A 17,265-nucleotide genomic window follows, 5' to 3' on the forward strand; every position below is an offset into this window, starting at 1 on the left:
CATGCCCTAATCCTGTCCGGTCACCCACTGGGAGCTGCACTGTGGCCTTTATCTCATGCCACTGAATAGAAATTACTGCTAATAAATTTCAATTAAAATTAAAATGTGGAGATCCTTTTATGCCAGGAATACTTCAGAAACTGACCTACAGGCCTCTGCCAAAGGCCCTAAGATAGCTACTGAACTGGGGCCAGGATTTCTATAAACTTATGTTTTCAAATACTGCCCTCCCCTAGTATTACTGTCCCTGCAAAACTCCGTGAGTGTATTTGAAAGTGACTATGAGCTTCGCTTCATCAATAGAATTCACCTACTCTGTTTGTTTAAACTTGTTTAGCACAAAGCTGGAGAGGGGGAATTATGGAAACCTATGCTATTACTAAGTTTTCTCTCTGCTACTTAAATGCACAGATCCCTCCTGTTTTATTCTCTTCTGCATTATCTGAAACTCAGTGCTATCCTCTGGACAGGGCCTGCCCCCACCCAAACTCATGTTTGGCCTTGAGAGATGGTAGGGCCTTTAAGACTAACAAAGTTCCCTGAGAGATTGTTAAAAGGAATCTAGCCCCTCTGGCCCCTCTTTCTCTCTTCCTCTGTCCACCTAGAGTTGAATAACCACAGGCCCTCAGCAGAAGTAGGAAAGAACACAGCTCTCTCAGAGTTGAGCTCTCAAACTATGAGCCAGATGAAACCCCTCTCGTCTATACATTACCCAGCCATGGGTGTTATGTTACAGCAACAGAAAATGGACTAAGAGAGTAGCTTTCTAAGTAGTTACCTGAAAGCTAACTACCCAACTTCCAAAAAAGGGCTCTATTCAGATAGACGCAACAACTATTATCTAACAAGGCTAAGTAGCCAGTGTCCGCTCTGAGGAGAGCAGAGCTGGGGGATGGCTGAGAATTCAAACAGACACCTGCAGAGCCTTTGTTAGGACAAGGCATTTAGGCCTGATCCCCCTCACTGCCCATGATCTCTGCCTTCCCTAGCCCTCCTGGATCTGACCATTCCAGAGAGGTGTATCACGAGCAAAGCCAGCAATCATTGCTTTACTAGGGTTACAGCATGAAGGGTCTGACCATGTGCCAACTAAAAAGAAAAATAACCATGTTCACACGTGGCTACTGGTGACCATAGCAGAACTCCAATGTTCCCATTTAGACTAATATCCCCACATTCACATGCAGAGTCTTTCAAAAGTGTATATAATCTGATGCATAATTACAACATAAATGTATGTATCCAAATTAAACATCACAAAGAAATCATATCCATAATTTACATCAGTCTCTTTTAAAATATTCTTCTCTTTATGTTTAAATCATTTGCCAAAATTCACCCCCAAACGAGTGCTTCTCTTTCAGGTTTATATAAAAGTACAAAAGAGAAAGAAAAAAAAATTGAAAAGAATGGATGTTAGGGCTGGGATTGTAGCTCAGTGGTAGAGCACTTGCCTAGCATGTGTGAGGCACTGGGTTCGATTCTGAGCACCGCATATGAATGAATAAATAGATGAAGGGCCTCATTGACAACTAAACAAAATATTTAAGAAAAAAAGAATGGATGTTAGCGATTCTTGTGGCCCACAGTCACCTACGGAGTGAGAATTGCCTCTGCCTGCTAGGCCAAACACTGAAGTGGCCCTCAGCAGTCGGACACTATATATCCAGCAGTCCCTGCTTGGGCTGGTGAAGCAGCGCTCAAGAGGCACATGCAGGGAGGACCTAGAAAAGACACCAGGCTGCTCTCCCAGAGCAGGGTCTAATTAGGGAACCTTGACCGACACACTGAAATGGCTTGGAAGAGGAGTGTCCCAATAAACCCCAACTCCAAGCAAATGGGCCAGGAAATGGGGTGTGCGGCTCAGCAGGGGCCCTGAGCAGAAAGGAGTTTTAAGCAGCTGAGTTATCTAACTCTGCTAGGCTCCAATTTTTCTTTTCAAATCCTGAGGCTCTTCCATTTCTGGAAAGGTCAGCTTACCCTTCCTTCCCTGGCCTGCAAGGGGTATTAGGCACTGAAAAGAATGTCCTGCAGAGAAAGCAATTAGCGAGTTTTGTCCCTGAAGAACCCCAAGAAGCCTGCTGCACATTTAGGGCTGAGTGAGACCCAGTGCTCTGACCAAGGACCTCAGAGCCGTGTCATCCAGAGGCTCAGACCCGAAACTGCTCTGTAACACTGAAAAGCAAGCCTGTGAGTAATGAAAGGCTATTTAGAAACCCTGAAGCCTCTGCTGACCTACAAGTCTTCTCTGCTGATACAGAACTCCATCTGCAGGTGCCTTGTCCTGGCCACATGAGCTCTGACAGTCACACGCTGCAGAATCCAAAGGCTATTTCAGCAACCCTGATCGTGAGGGTCCTACCTGGAGCCCCGTGTTCCTGTCAGCTGAGGCCCCTCCGCGCCCCTGCTGCTTCCTTCAGCCCTAGGAGGTGAGGAAGTGTCCCCCCCCAGCAGGGGCACAGGGAAGGTGGTGTCCATCCTCCTTTCTGAGTTCCCACACCCAGTCTTCCCTCTCTCCTCCTACCACTGTGACCCTGGCCTGAGGTCAACACTGGGCACCTGGAACATCAGTTCAGATTCTCAAGGAACACTGGAGAAAAACAGCATCCAGGCAAGGTTCACCTGCCTGGAAAACCACACTCGGGGAGCAAACAGCATCTCTGGCCTTGCACACTGTGTTCTCAGAGGCTGGCATGGGGTGTGACGCACAGTGAACATCTCGTCCAGGTGCCATTCCCTGGCAGACCAAAGGCGATGGTTCACCCCAGTGTCTTCACTGAAGCCAGACTAGAGTAATAGCAGACAAGTGGTCCAAGTGATGTCAGGACCCTAATGTAAGCCCCCCTTTAAGAACACAATGGATCACCATCTCCCTAGTAAGGCTTAGTAAAGGCCCTGTCTGAAATCAAACAGAAGACCTGGAATTCTGGGATTTGGGGGTTCTGTGGACTGGTTATAGCAACTAGGAGGCAGCCATCACTCAACAAATTAGATGCAATAATCCAATCTAATGCAATTCCCATCCTGTGACTCAAACCTACCCCCTCTGCCACGCCGATTTTAAAATAAGGCAACAGAAAGGGTTTGTCAGAATCAAGCTATTAAAATTAGCCCCTCTTTGTAAAGTAGGCATCATTTTACAAGCCAACAAAAAACTCTTAAAGAGAAACAGGAATCAATGTCCACAGCAGAGGACGAGTGTTCGTTGTGTGTCTGACGATGTGGTGTTTCTCTAGATACGGGGAAGGTAAAGGTAAGGCTTTCAAAGAGAAGGGTCACTTATGTCTGGGACAATTGCAGGCAACAGGTGTACTCAGAGCCTTTCAATGGGGTAACTGCACCCCTTCCAGCTCCTACAGATGGAAGACTGCTGAGAACAACAACTCTGGCTGCCCTGGGGGTCACCACCCTCTTCCTTTGACCTTTCTTTCATGTAAAGACAAAAGAAGAAGAAAACAAATCTCAGCTGTTCTCCAGTATGCTCCTGATCAACCCAATAAAACGTCCCTGTTAGGTCCTTAAGGGTCCTTACCCCCAAGAGACTGTCATCGAACAGCCTGAAAACACTCCCAATTTTATGCAGCACCCACTCTATCCAGCTCCTGATTCCAGAGCTTCTGATCTCTTTATTCACAATTAGAGGTCAACTTTGTTTTATCCAGAGAATGATGTATTGTTTGTCCAAAGCCATCAATGCCTGTGCTGGATTAAGGTTGACAATTCAAAGATGCAGAACACGCCGATTCGTCGGAGTCCTTGACACCATGGTGTCCAAGATACCATTACTAATTTTGGATCATTGGAAATCATCCACCACAGGATATATTTGAATCTGCTAAAAATAGCCCATCTGCCCCTCAGAACATTTCAACTTACTGGGGCCTCAACAGAGATGTGTTTCTAATTGCAAAACCGGCTTACTCCTCTGGAATTCAGGAAAGGGGAACTGTTTCGTGGTATGGCATTTTTGAGGTTATCTGTAAGTTTATCTGAATAGATTTTTTCACTTTAGAACTAAAGGTTAAACAGTAGAAGATTATTAGTACAATAATCATTAATGTCTCTTCTCTAATTATATGCAGGCCATATTGGATGTTTTAGGTATGAAAGAGCCATCTAAAATATTTAACATTAAATAATTGATTTTAGAATATTATTTATTTATTTTTATGTATATTTTATTTACATTTTTAATTCTATTTTAGAATACCTCTTGGGCCTCCAACCACTGAAATGTAGAGCATTTAATTAAATAAATCCCATTAATCATTAGAAAGTTAATGGGGAGGAGGAACAGCTGATAAACTCCCAATTGCTCAGAAGAGCACAGCACTGCAAACAGGTACATTTTACAAGCTTCCTGTATGCCTCTACTTACCTCTGTATGCAAATTCCTTCAGCTTTTCATTAGTTCTTAAAAGCATGCCTAACTCTTCTATATAAATACATCTACAGGTTTGTTTTTTTTTCTTCCCTTGGATCACAAAGACACAAAAGATGGATTTAGCTGGCACTGTTGGCACCTCTACCCTGGGTTTTTAAAATGTTTGGCATATACTGTAACATAGCTGGGTCACACCACAATTACCAGGGCAAAGGGCTGTCAGAAGTCCATGTCCACCCAATGGTAGGTCTACCTGAGGAGGAAAAGAGATACAGGCAGCAATCCCAGGAACCATCAAGGAGGCAGACTCCCCTAATGTGCTTTTGATTTGTTTTTATAAGTTTAGCCCCTCAGCCTTAATTAAACCCAGTAGCAGAGTCTGTTCATTCAAAAGTGCAATTAAAGAAGACTCCACAAAGTCGACTCAGCCCAAGGGCCTCCCATGTGAGTCCCCACCACAAGCAATCCAGTAATTGCCTCCTTTGTCCAGGCCTCTTAATGATGATTCTGCCAGGCCTCCAACCCAGACCCTCATTCTTCCTACTTAGGGCCATCTCCAACCCCCTCCAGGCAGGAAGTTTGGGCCTGAAAGCCAATTCTTCAGGGACTGTATACTTTTAATTAAAAAACAAAACAAAACAAAAAAAAAAAAAATGAAAAGGCCATTGAAAGATGCTTAACAGCAAAACCAAAACCGTTTTAAAGTGCATGTGTTATACCACCAATTAAAGGGACTCCTGATTACAGATTGAGGGTAAACTTGTAACGTCCCTTTATGGACCACAATGGGGGAGCTCACTCTGAGAAGCAGGCTGCCTGAGTTCCGGTCCCCATGCCAAACTGGGCGGTAACGTTTTGTGGCTCTCCAATAGATCACGACATCACTGACGATGAGAAGGATCACCTTTGCAAAAATGATCTCTGTCTCAGAAGTAGGAGGAAGACAGAGAAAGCCAGCGTGGTCTTTATTTAGAGCAAAACAAGACAAGACCAAATGGAGCCAGCATTCTCTGGAGCTCAGTGGGGCTTCTCTAACTCCCCTGCCTCTCTCACATTCACCCTAAACCAGCCACTCAGTGGGTGTGTGGCCCTTTGCAGAACCATGAGACTAGAGACTAGAGCTGCACCTTGCAGAATTTCTCTGACGGATGCCCTCTGGTCAAAGGTCATGACGATATTCCAGAAGAAAAGAACCAAGAAACCAGGCACCAGGAGACAAACTGAGGTTTCCTGGAAGATCACCACGGGTCACTTGGGTCAGAGAGAAAAGCTGGGTGGGACTTCTCTTTCCCAAATGCATCCCAAAGCCTCTCCTACTTCCCTTCACTTGGTCCCTGACAGGTGACTTCACCAGCCAAAACAGACAAACCAAATAAGCCCTTGGCATTCGAATTTGGAGTCAGTTTCTGTTACAATTTCTACATATGAGAAAGCAATCCCTTTAAACACTCTGTGAACACGGGGAGATGTCCCACCTCCCCATCCCAACCTGGGGGAGTCCACTGTTTGTACTCTCCTCCTCACGCTGGGCAAGGTGGTTTTCCCTCCTGTCAGGGACCAAGTTCAGAACATGAATTTCTTTGAGCCCAACTTTATAAACAATCCTTCAACAGAGACGCTGATGTCTTCCAGGTATTTTCATTGGCAGGGTGCATGCAGGACCAGAGTAAACCATGGCTGTTGTCCTGACTCATCAGTTCGTAGCTTCAGACACTGAAGTCAAGCATTTATAATTCACTATGTTTTGGATGTGGTTTGTGCCCCAGGATTCGTGGGTTGGAAGCTTTGTCCTCAGAGTGGGGACACTGAGGTTGTGGGACCTCTAAGGGGTGGACCCTACTGCCAGGTTGCTACTGGATCTGGTTTGCTGTTATACCATGAGATCACTTTCTCTCCCTGCTGCCATTATGATGCTTCTGCCATGAGGTTCCACCACAGTCAGCCCATAACAGTGCTATGCCTACTCTATAAAGTTACCCAGCCCCATGTATTTGAGTACAGTAGTGGAAAATGGACTAACACACATTTACTCTGTGGAGTGCTGAAAAGTGACTTTTCTGCAGATTCTTGGATCAGGAATAAGTGAGGTGCAGACCATTGAGAGGCCTTCTGCTGCTCCCACCTCTCAGATGTATCCTTGCAAGATCCCCTCTATGAGCACTTAGCAGGCTTTCCTCTGTACCAAAATAAGCCTCCAGGAGATGGGAACTCAGCAGGTGGGCCTGGAGAAATTGCTCAAAGTTAAATAACATTTGCAGGCGTCAGCTTTCAAGTGAATGAATCTTAGCGATTCTTGCTTGCCAGCTTGCAGTCTCCTGAATGGTTTCTTTGCACAAGCTGGTGATGGGACCTAGGAATTCCATCACTGCTGGCAGACGGAAAGTAAATTTGGCTCCAGGCCTGACTTCGGAGTCAGCTTGGAAAGCTGCAACCGCCAACACACGCTGCCTGGACTTGCCCAGCCCCATCAGGGCCCTCCTCTCAGACCCCCACCTGCACTCCCCCCACACGCCTCCACGGCCATTAGGCAACAAGCACTCAGGGCAACAATGTTAGGTGTAGAAAGCACCCGAAGGGGTGCACTGGAAGAAAATACGGGGTGGATAGGAAGACCTGGAAATACTGTGAACTCAGGTCTTCTTACCTGCCCAGCATCACCTTTGAGGTTTGAGCAAAGGAAATGAGAGTGATTGAAGTAGAGAGAAGGAGGGCCCTGGGGCTCAGACTCCCCCACCTGGAAGCTGGACTTGAGAATGAAGGGAGTGTGCACTGCCCCACAGCAAAGAGAGGGCTGCCCCCAGGAGCAGACACCTTTTCCTCTCAGCTCAGGGCCACCAGCCAGCACGACACTTGTGTCAGGATGAGACTGAACAGAATCGCATTCCTGCCAGGCTTACAACCCAACCAGATGAGACCCGGCCTCTCTAAGCCAACACAAAGCCAACACCAGGAACAAGACCACCAGCAAAAGAACGTGCCAACACGGCTTCCTGTCAATTCAACAGCAGCTTGGGACCCCCAGACAGGGTCAGACACAGGCGCAGAACCTGGAAATGCCCCTTTACCTGGTGGAGTCAGGGAGGACGGCTTGGTGCAAACCTTTCTGGTGAAGGGAGAAAATAGTTAAAAGCCTTCAGGTTAGCAGAGAAACCCCCAGAGGAGGGTGTTGAAAAGGAGGCAAAGAAAAAAAAAAGAACCCCCTGATAGAGGGGGAAATCATGGAAAGATATTTGGAAATAGCCCTGCTAAAAAGGATGAGGAACATCAATCTAGAATTCTCCTCTCCAACTTGACATCTGCTCTCCTTGATGTGGACAAAGATTGACCTCTGGGCACTGGACCCCTCACTCTGTAAAACATGATTTTTATTTTATATTTATAGCCTGGGAATATTTAATAAAAATAAATAAATAAAATATCTGCCTTTAACTCTTGGCTCTAACTTTTAAAGTGTTTTCTTTCACTGACACGTTGGTAAATATACCCTAATTTTAAACTTCAGGACAAAGACAGGAGAAAAGGGGGTGCCCACCAATGTGGGGGCTGAACCCATCTTCCAAGGCTGCAAAGCAAACAGACGTCCAAGGTCCTTCCCCATAGGCCACCAGAATGAAGCTACAGTCCTGTACATCTTAGAGTGTCTAAAATCAATACCCTTGTGCAAACACTAGAATGTTTATCCGAAAATTAAATGGTTAGAAAAAAGTAAAAGTCATCAACAGTAATGTCTGCTGCACCTTATCCACTTGGGACCATGTCCTCCTCTAGTCCTGCCCAGAATGTCACCTGTGACTTTAGCCACCATTCAGCTATCCAGACCAGGTCAGTTCAACCACTGCCTAGAGGAGAGTTTAGAACGAGAAATACTGCACCATTTGTCACTCTTTTTCAAAACTAAACATCTGTCCGGGTAACATGGAAATTACTCTAATCACAGAACCAGCCCATCTGTTTACAGGAAAGCATCCCTAGTTAACTTTGAAATCTGGAGAACATTAGCTCATTGGAAATGAAAGAAAATAGATCCAAACCAGAAAAGAAGTACAGTATCTTACTGACCAACTGAAATCATTCAAAGTGGAATCAAAGATGCAAATGCCCCCACCCCAGTTGCCTCTGATGAGCAGGAGGAAACACATGTGATCTCATAAATAACCCCTTACCACTCACACAGGGGAGCGATAATTTAGAACCAGTGATAGAGAAACACGGTCTCTTCATAAACATTACTCTTAATGTGCTTCCAGGCTGGGCTGATTGTCCAAGAAGAGACAAATTCAGAATGAGCCAGTCAGAATTTACATGGGTAAGAAGTCAATAAGACTCCTGCATTCGGATTTAAAACTCCCTCAATCTCCATTTCTCCCTACAAGGACTGAAGAAATGAGGCATGGTGAAAACACTCCCTGAATCATCCCAGGACAGGATAAAAATAATCTCTTCCTAGTGAGGAGATGTGTCTGAACTCTGAAGTCCAGCCAGCCCGAAAGCCACGCCGGGCGTTTCTGGAGCACAGACTGCCTGTGCCAAAGTAAACACGCCCCCAGAAAGTCGCCATGTGGAAGCCAACTGGTGTGGGGACAGCAAGGTGCCACAAGAGAGCTGAGAAGCTCGGTGGCAGGAGGCAGAGAGGCTTCTCCGGCACTCAGCAGATGGAAGTCGCAATAAACAAGACACTGGCACCCAGAGACAGCGGAGAGCGGGCAAGAGGCAGACCCACCCAGACTCTCGACCCACAGCCTGCTCCCAGGGTTCGTGTTTGAATGCAAAACGTGTCAAGCAGCACAGAAAGAGCTAGAAGTGACTCTGTAACACCCTCTAAGAGGACAAGAAACACACTTTTAACCCTCAGTTGGGGCATTTAAAGGCCAGCACTCTGCACTGGGTCAGAAGTTTCCTTCCTCACCTGCTGAACCAAAGGCCCTGCCCAGAAAGCCTCTGGGAGCACAGGGTAGCCATTGTGACCTGGCCCCACCAAGGAGATGGCCTCATTAAGTGAGCCGAGCTACACCTGGGGACTCCTGGCCTTTCGCCTCCATTGACAGGAGGAGACTGCGGTTGTCCCACGTCCCCCTGAGCTATGTCTATAAAACATCATCAGCCTCAGGAAAGAGGAACCACGGGTAGTCTGGTCTACCAAACTTGGAGTGCCAGGGCGGCTGATTAGTTTAATTGATTGACTTAACGTGGTTCTGTGGTCTCATTGCCAACAGCCTGAGTTTGCTTGTATCCATGACAGAGGTCACAATCCTGGGGCACTGCATCAGAGAAGTGGTCCCGCTCACCTCAGGACCAGTGGCCCCGGGCACTCTGCTCTGTAATGGAAACACAGAACAGAATTCCCAGGAAGTGCAGTGGGATTTGTGTTTGGGCCACTGGAGGTTTAACTTATTCCAACTTCAGAGATTCTGTCCAGATTGTCTTTTTTTTTTTTTTACCAGCTCTATTGAGGTGTAACACACCATAAAATGTACCCTCATAAGTGTACAATTCAGTGCTTTTCAGTAAATTGACAAAGTCATGCTACCATCTCCACAATCTAATTTTAGACATTTCCATCATCCCTAATAGATCCTGCCTGTCCATCTGTATCTCTTCCAGTTCCCGCCGCTAGCCCCAAGCAAACACTTGTTCGCTTTCCATCTTAGGTTTGCCTTTTCTGGACATTTCTACAAAGGGAGCTGTAATACGTGGTCTTTTCTGGCTGGCTTCTGTCACTTACCATGATATTTTAAGGTTCACACATCTTACCATATATATCAAGAGTTTGCTTGTTTCTCTGCTGAGTAGCAGCTTTTTGTATGTATGCACCACATTATGTTTATCCGTTCACATCTGAACTCATTGGATCTACACATCCAACTAATGACAAGGCTTACTGTCTTGGTCTCAGAAAAAGAATAAAAACCCTGCCACATTTCTCAAATATTCTAGAATATCTCAAATCTGTAATGTGTGAAAATATGTAACAAAGAAACAATTTGTTCTCTTGGAATTTCTGTGGGTAGGCGAGGAACAGTTTTAAATAAGTAAACAACATCCCTGAATTTCAATTTTCAAATGTTTTAGTACACATAAAGTGTTTTTATGTTGATTTCCAAGTCAAGCAAGGTCATCAATGTATTTAACAGGCAACTACTTATTGTGCAATTAGCCCGGTATTAGAATAAGTAAAGGGCACGGTCTTCCTACCCCTAGCTTTCAAACACATTTGTATTTCAAGACTATGCTAATAACTCAATTTGGAGATATTTGAAATATTTTTCTTCATATGAAGAATATAAATAGTGCTTATCATCCATGGTAAGCAGAAGTCTGTGTAAGCCATAGTCCTGTACCAAGGACCTTCTGTTGCAGCTGGTGCTACATAAGCATTACAGAAGGGCATTCAGCCAAGCCTTCACTCAGCCAGTGAGGACTTGTGTGTGCAAGGCACTGTCCTAGGCCCCGAGACACAGCTCATGGCTGTGTCTCAACTGTCTCCTAAGCTAACCTTCTCTGTTGGGGAAAGGCTTTAAGAAATAAACACAATGTGTGGGGCAGTACAACATGCAATGATGGGGAAAAGTGCAGAATAAGGGATGAGAGACGGGGAGATGCTAGCTTAGGTGGTGCTATTTGGAGACTTCTTTCTGAAGAGGGGACCCTGGAGCAAAGGCCTCAGACAGACCTGGAGCCTCCCAGGAAAGTGGAGAAAAAGCACTTCAAGCAGGAGGATCTGTACCAAGAACAGGAGCTAGAAGGAGGTGGAAGGACAAAGGGAGAGTGGCCACAGTTAAGTGGTCACCCAGCCATGGTCACATCTCCCAGTCCCAGGTGCACGTCCTTACCCCCACCCCACAAGCCCTTCCATCCCTCTGTGGGTCCCAAGCTGAGGACCATGCTGAGCATAATCAGCAGAAATGAGACCAGCGTGGCCCACGTGGGGCAGGCAGCCAGGCTTGCTCGCCGAGTTCCTCTCTAAGTCCTAATTCCCAGACCTTGTCTCGTTCCCTCAACCAGCTCTCCACTTCAAAATCTCTAGTCTCGTGCTCTGTGTTATCCTTCCAAGGCCCTGCCTTGTTGACCAAACACCTGGCCACTGGCAGAGAAGTCCTCCCCATTCCCCATCTCCAACTCCACTTGCCACCCGCTTGAGGGGCAGGTTCTCCCAGTCACAAACCAATGTGCAGGTGAGATTCTGACACGCCCTGGCTCTTGGCCACCTCAGAGTCCATCTGAATGGTCCAGCCACTCTGTGCAGGGACCCTCGGAGCTTCCACCAGACTCCATGAGTCACACAGGGAGGATGGCGTCATTCCCTGTCACTTTTCCCACCCACACCACCCATTTCCAGCTGCCATACATCTGTCTATCACTGCCAACACCTCTCCAGCACAGTAAGCACCGTCCATCCCTTCAGTACCACTCTCCTGCCTGTGGCCTCTAATTCAAGATGGAGGCCTCCTCCACTGTCTATCCAACAAGGGAAAGTCTCCATTAAACAATGGATTTTTGGCAATTCTTCTATTCATCCTTCTAGAACCCTAATTTGTAAAGCCAAATAGAGCTAGAACAGACAAGGATTGAGACGACATCTTAGAATCAAATCCTCATTTAGTTTGCACTTATATGTCAACTGGCCTGAATAATGTTGATTACACTATCCGCTGGAGAGAGGGTTAGCATCCAGAACAATTTGGGTTTTGTTTGGTTTCATCATGTTACCAGTTACAAACAACACTCTCAGCTTCACAATCAGTAAAGTTTTACAGCAAATTTAAATCTTGGTCCTATAAGAGTAATCTCAGAATCCAGTTGTTTCTAAAATCCGAGTGGTTGCAGGAGGCCCACAAACGTCTCTGGTCTCCAACATGGTCTACCCACACAGCAAGTCTGGGGAGCTGCGTCCTTGTGACTGCAAACAGCCCTGGAAGCCCTCTACCACATCTCCATATGGGCTTTTGTTTGTTTGGGGTTTTGTTTTACAGAAAGGGAAGTTCTTTTGTGCAGAGTTGTATTGGGCACCAGCCAGTAACTCAGAAGGACCAAAGTTTTAGCTAAGCGCTATCCATTTTATGATTTTGCAGACAAATCACAGGAAACTGCTTAGAATTATTATGATTATTTTTTGTTTTCTCTCCCTGGGTACATCACATATCACTGAAAACGCCGGAAACCCACGGACTGACTGCAAGAGGCTCTAATTCCCATGAGCAAGTTGTCCTTGGGCCCTGATTGTCACTTGCCTGTATTTTATTTATCTCACATCTCAGCAAATACAGTATTACTTCTCCAATAGAGTAGGTTTGTGATAGCATCACTCCTTGGGTTATTTATCATACATATCTGTAATTGAATTACCTATTGCAGTAATGGGATTTACTCTCAAACATACATAAAATTGCAACATAAAATAAGATTGTTCCAGTGTGTGTGTCCTCATCATTCTGCATGAACTCTAGGTCGGCCAATTTCACAAGGAATACAGTGACAAATAATGAATGAAAGACAGGAAGATAAAAGATCAGTGGGTTCACAGCCAAACATAAAAGAAACGCATCCTCTAAGAAATGTATTCTTTCATAATGTTTCTTTCAATGCTAATCAGGAAGACAATTCTAGTACACGTGGAGGAAAAGAGTAAAAATGCAGTGATTGTACTCTTTCCAAATGCATAATAAGTACTATGGAAATATGTTTAGATCTTAGGAAAGTGGGTTCGCTCTTGTCAAACAAACAGTACTCTTAGACAAAAAAATAAAAAAAATGCTCTGGCCTTTTTGAGCTCACTTTCTAACACCCTGCTCCTGGTGACACCTGACTTGTCATTGAGGTGCCTGGCTTTAAAAAACCCTGTGAAACGGAGAGCCAGGTTTCCTAAGTTCTGGGATATTGCTAATGGCAAAGATTGACTGTATTAATACCCATATGTTAAAGTAGTGACTTCTCTTGGAAAAAGTTGTCCACTTGCTTTCATCTGTTTAGTTTAAATTCTGAGTTATTAAAAGTGAAAAGTTTACGTATATTCTAGCTTACTTTAATTTTTTTCCTCTTTTTTTCATGATCTAAAATCAATTTTGTGTTTCTAGGTAGCCAGTATCTGAAAAATTCATCAAAGAAATAAGTGATAACATTTCCCAAACATACTACCAGCTGCTTCATGAAACTGCTTCCCAAAGAGCTAGTCCTCACCTGTTGAATATATCTCCATGATGCCACCAATCTGCAAGAATCCGAAACAGCAGATTGCCCCCTAGCTATGACAGATCATTTCTGCAGGGCAGCAGAGTGATAAAAACCAGGAATTTTCAACCAGACTTCTTCATCTTAATTTAGAAACTTTACTGGGAGCATATGTGTAAATGTCTATTTTGTCAACAAGAGAAGACGGCATACACAACTTAAAGCACTCATTTGAGGAGTCGAGAAAACAGTTAACTTTCACAATATGAATCTGCAAACAGATGCAGGTAGGATGAAAGGTCCCCTTTAGACACTTTGCACTTTATTGTAACTCAATTTGTTAGACACTGTAATTTACGTTTTAAACATTATTGAATACTAAACATTAAAACTTGACACCTTGGTACTATAATTATATCCTAAGCAATTTATCTGGGTAACTATAGCAACAATTTCAAAAACATTTTAAAAATTTTTAAAAATTGGTATAATTTTAGAAAGAATTATAAAGGATTTAATGCAGGATGTAGGAATGCTTTTCTCAAATAGTTGTGCCTATGCTACTACAAAAATATTTGACTGGAATTTATTACAAAATAATTAACTCAGTCTACCTCACACACCATGTGACTTGGAGTCCAAACCTCTTTCTTGGGATTAGTTTCTGACCTTTGTGAAGTCTGGACTTCTTGATCACTTATTTACCTTATTTAGCCTTTTTATCTTTGGCTGGATATTTATCAAAGTTCTACTCTCCTCTCCTCCACCTTCCTGTATGTGCATCAGAGGCAAAGCCTCAATTTCAATGACTTCATGAGAAGAAAAACAAGGACATTTGGAATCCTTATAAACAGTCCCCACGTTAATTAAAACCATGCAATGGTTCAAATAGGCAGTTCTCCTGACATCAGGAATGGCCAACAGTCCCCAAGGAGCGGGCATCTATTTTGAGCAACTAACACACAAGAGAGAGGAAGGTTCATTGGTCTTATTTTTGTCCCCCAGAAAGACACTAAGGGAGACTCTAAAGCCAAATTTCTTATAGATCAACGAACAGGCTTCAGATGGCCCAGCAACCCTCTAAAACATATGCAAAAACTTGCAAGAATGTGCTTACATTTACTTTAGTCTCATCATCATTAAGTTTTAATAGTCTCTGCACTAGGTCTCCATTCCCTTCGTCTCAGACATGGTGAAGAAATCATTTGAAAACAGCAGTAAAGAACACAGATTTATTTTTACCAAATTCTGAACATCTCAAAAACTTCCTTTGGACAGAAACAAGCTTTCCCACCCAGGAGACCAAAGACTGCTCACAGCAAGGATCTTGCAGCTGTTTGTCATTAAAACACTAAGTAAGCTAGTACAATTTATAAAAGGCATAAAATGATTAGCATCATCCATCTACTTCCTATTAAGAAAAGTACCAGTTGGCTTAAAAAACAAAAACAAAACAAAGCAAAAAAACATGTAAACTAGGTACCAGTTCAGCAACGCCAGAGTCCCACGAATATACAGTGTGTTCATGAGCAGCACACGGGATGAACTGCTATCTCAAAAGTTTTTACAAGAAACAAACTCAAGTGGCCAATTGCATTTAGGACTGCTTTTCCATGTAAACCAATATGAAGCAAGAAATCTGGGGGAATCTTTGTTTTTTGGGGTAGTAAACTCAGTCCCTGATATGTTACTTCAGTTTTACACCCTTAGAGTATTATCTGATTTCGCTGAAGTTTGCAAACAAAAGAAATTATGATAAACCTCACCCTCTCTTAAATAATGAAAATAGGATTAATTAATCCTAATTAAGTATTGAAAAATCTTTTCATTAAAGCCTGGTTTTGTCTTTCTGCATCTCCTCATGAAAGACTCCGTAATTAATAACGCATCTGCTGTTCTCAAACTCCACCGTTATGACAGAGCTCTTCTGGGTAAGCTGTGACACACAATCGTTTTTCTTAAAAATGAGCTGCAACAACTGTTTGCAACTCCTGGTGTTTAATGTACTTGTACGGAGTAGAACTTTATGTCAGTATTAAACGTAACTCTAAATACCTTCAATTTCTTTTTTATTTTTTTCTGGATAAATACAGTAGTCACAAGGAGAAAGACGAATGTGCAGGCAAGAGTTTGCATGAAAACATCTGTCTCTGCAAGAGACCTTTCTAGTTACAAGACTTGTGTCCATGTTCGCCTGTCATTTCTAACAAGGCAGAAAGCTTTCTGTGGCCAGAAGACCAGCTCCTTCCAGGCTCTGCCTCCGCCACGAAATTACAGCAAGAGCTGCCTGGTTCTGCTGATCGCTGCCTGAACCCCCCACCCACTCACCCAGGACAGGGCAACTGCCTGTAGCATCCATCCTCTCCTCCTCTCTGAGCGCTCGCTCTCAGCGCCCCCTGCCGGGGTTTTCCGGGACGCCGCAGGAGCAGCAAAGTTAAATCCCAACTCTGGGCAGCCGCATCCAGGTACAAAGCGACCAGGGCACTAGGAGGTGAAACAAGCTTCCCGCCAAAGCCCCGGGAATCGGGATCCGATCGCGCTAGGCCCAGCACTGAGCGCCACGGGCTGTGATACTGGGGAATCACTCCTCCGTCCCAGTCCTCTGCAAATCTTAGAAGGAACATTTCCTCTGGGGCAAGGAGCCAGGGAATGTTAAATCCGCGGAGCAGCGGAGAGATAGCAACAGAAAAGGGGGTCGCCTAGTTGCAGCCCACTGGCAGGCGCTTCCCCAGGCCTCTGCATCTCCGCCTTAGTCGCCCTTATTAACCAAGAGCTTGGCAGAATTGCGCCCAAGTCCCACTGCCTCCAGGTTCGCGCGCGCTCTGCAAAGCCCCTGTAAACGAGATCAGGAAACGGTGCACCAGCCGGCTGGGCTGCTGCGAGGTGGCAGCTCCCCGGGAGAAGCCGCGACCGCCGGGCCCCCGGCTCCCGACAAAGCAATACCGGCTGCTCGCTGGTTGCACGCAGATCTCCACTGCGCACCATTCGGAGGTGTCAGGCAGCGGTCCAGTCTCGCCCACAGCCGATTAGCCCACCACGATATTCCCGCTCCTTACCTCCACACTCTCAGACCTCTGCAAAGGCGAGAACACAAACTTCGAGCCCGTGCACTAGCTCAACTGTGGGCGCCCCCGCACTGATGGTGGTCCTATTCCAGTACGCGCAGCTACCAGGCTGTCCCCGCCCAGGTGCCTGCAGATCGACCCTATCCGAGATCTACACCACCCACTAGCCAAACGCTGCTGTCCCTGGGTCCCGGCTACAGGCTCAGTCCACCGCCAAGCGGGAATCGGGCAGGGAGCTCGCTCACCAGGTGCGGGGCGCGCTCCTCGTGCCAGTCATCCAGCGCCCTGGGGCCCGGAGCGGCTCCTCTTCAGCACCGTGAGAGAGAAGTGGAGGCAGCCACTGCTCTCTGCCACTTCCCCAAAGTCGCCCCCTAATCGTTGTGCTCCAGGCTGGTGACCCGCTCGACCTCAAGGAGCACAGAGTTCTTGGGGGCAGGGTCGACCTGCGGATGGGCAAGTTCGCGCCCAGCTCAGGCGACGAACGAGGGGGCAAAGTGGGGTGCCCGAGCCAGCTCCACGGGGTAGCTGCGAGTGGGAGAAGGGAGCACCCCGAGACCGGCTGTACTGGCCCGGGCGCCCCCGCGCAGAATAAGTGGAAGGCTGTGGCCACCGCGGCGCAGGGACCGCGGGCAGCCCGAGGCTCCGGAGCCC

The 17,265-nt window shown here is 45.8% G+C and overlaps 1 protein-coding gene across 6 annotated transcripts in view; it reads right to left on the reverse strand.

The window, feature by feature from the left end:
* Positions 1-17,259, reverse strand: part of Sema5a (semaphorin 5A) — a 447,885-nt gene extending 430,626 nt beyond the window's left edge. For 3 of the 6 annotated variants that reach the window (XM_048813988.1, XM_048813984.1, XM_048813985.1), the window contains exon 1: positions 16,860-17,259. The gene's annotated coding sequence lies outside the window, so the exon portion shown is untranslated. Of the gene's footprint in view, positions 1-16,605 lie in introns of all 6 variants that reach the window. The other 3 variants (XM_048813986.1, XM_015490452.2, XM_048813983.1) reach the window with 1 other exon arrangement.
* Between the last annotated feature and the right edge of the window lie 6 nt (positions 17,260-17,265).

The sequence above is a fragment of the Marmota marmota genome, unplaced genomic scaffold (genome assembly GCF_001458135.2).
Source record: "Marmota marmota marmota unplaced genomic scaffold, marMar, whole genome shotgun sequence".
Classification (NCBI taxonomy): domain Eukaryota; kingdom Metazoa; phylum Chordata; class Mammalia; order Rodentia; family Sciuridae; genus Marmota; species Marmota marmota.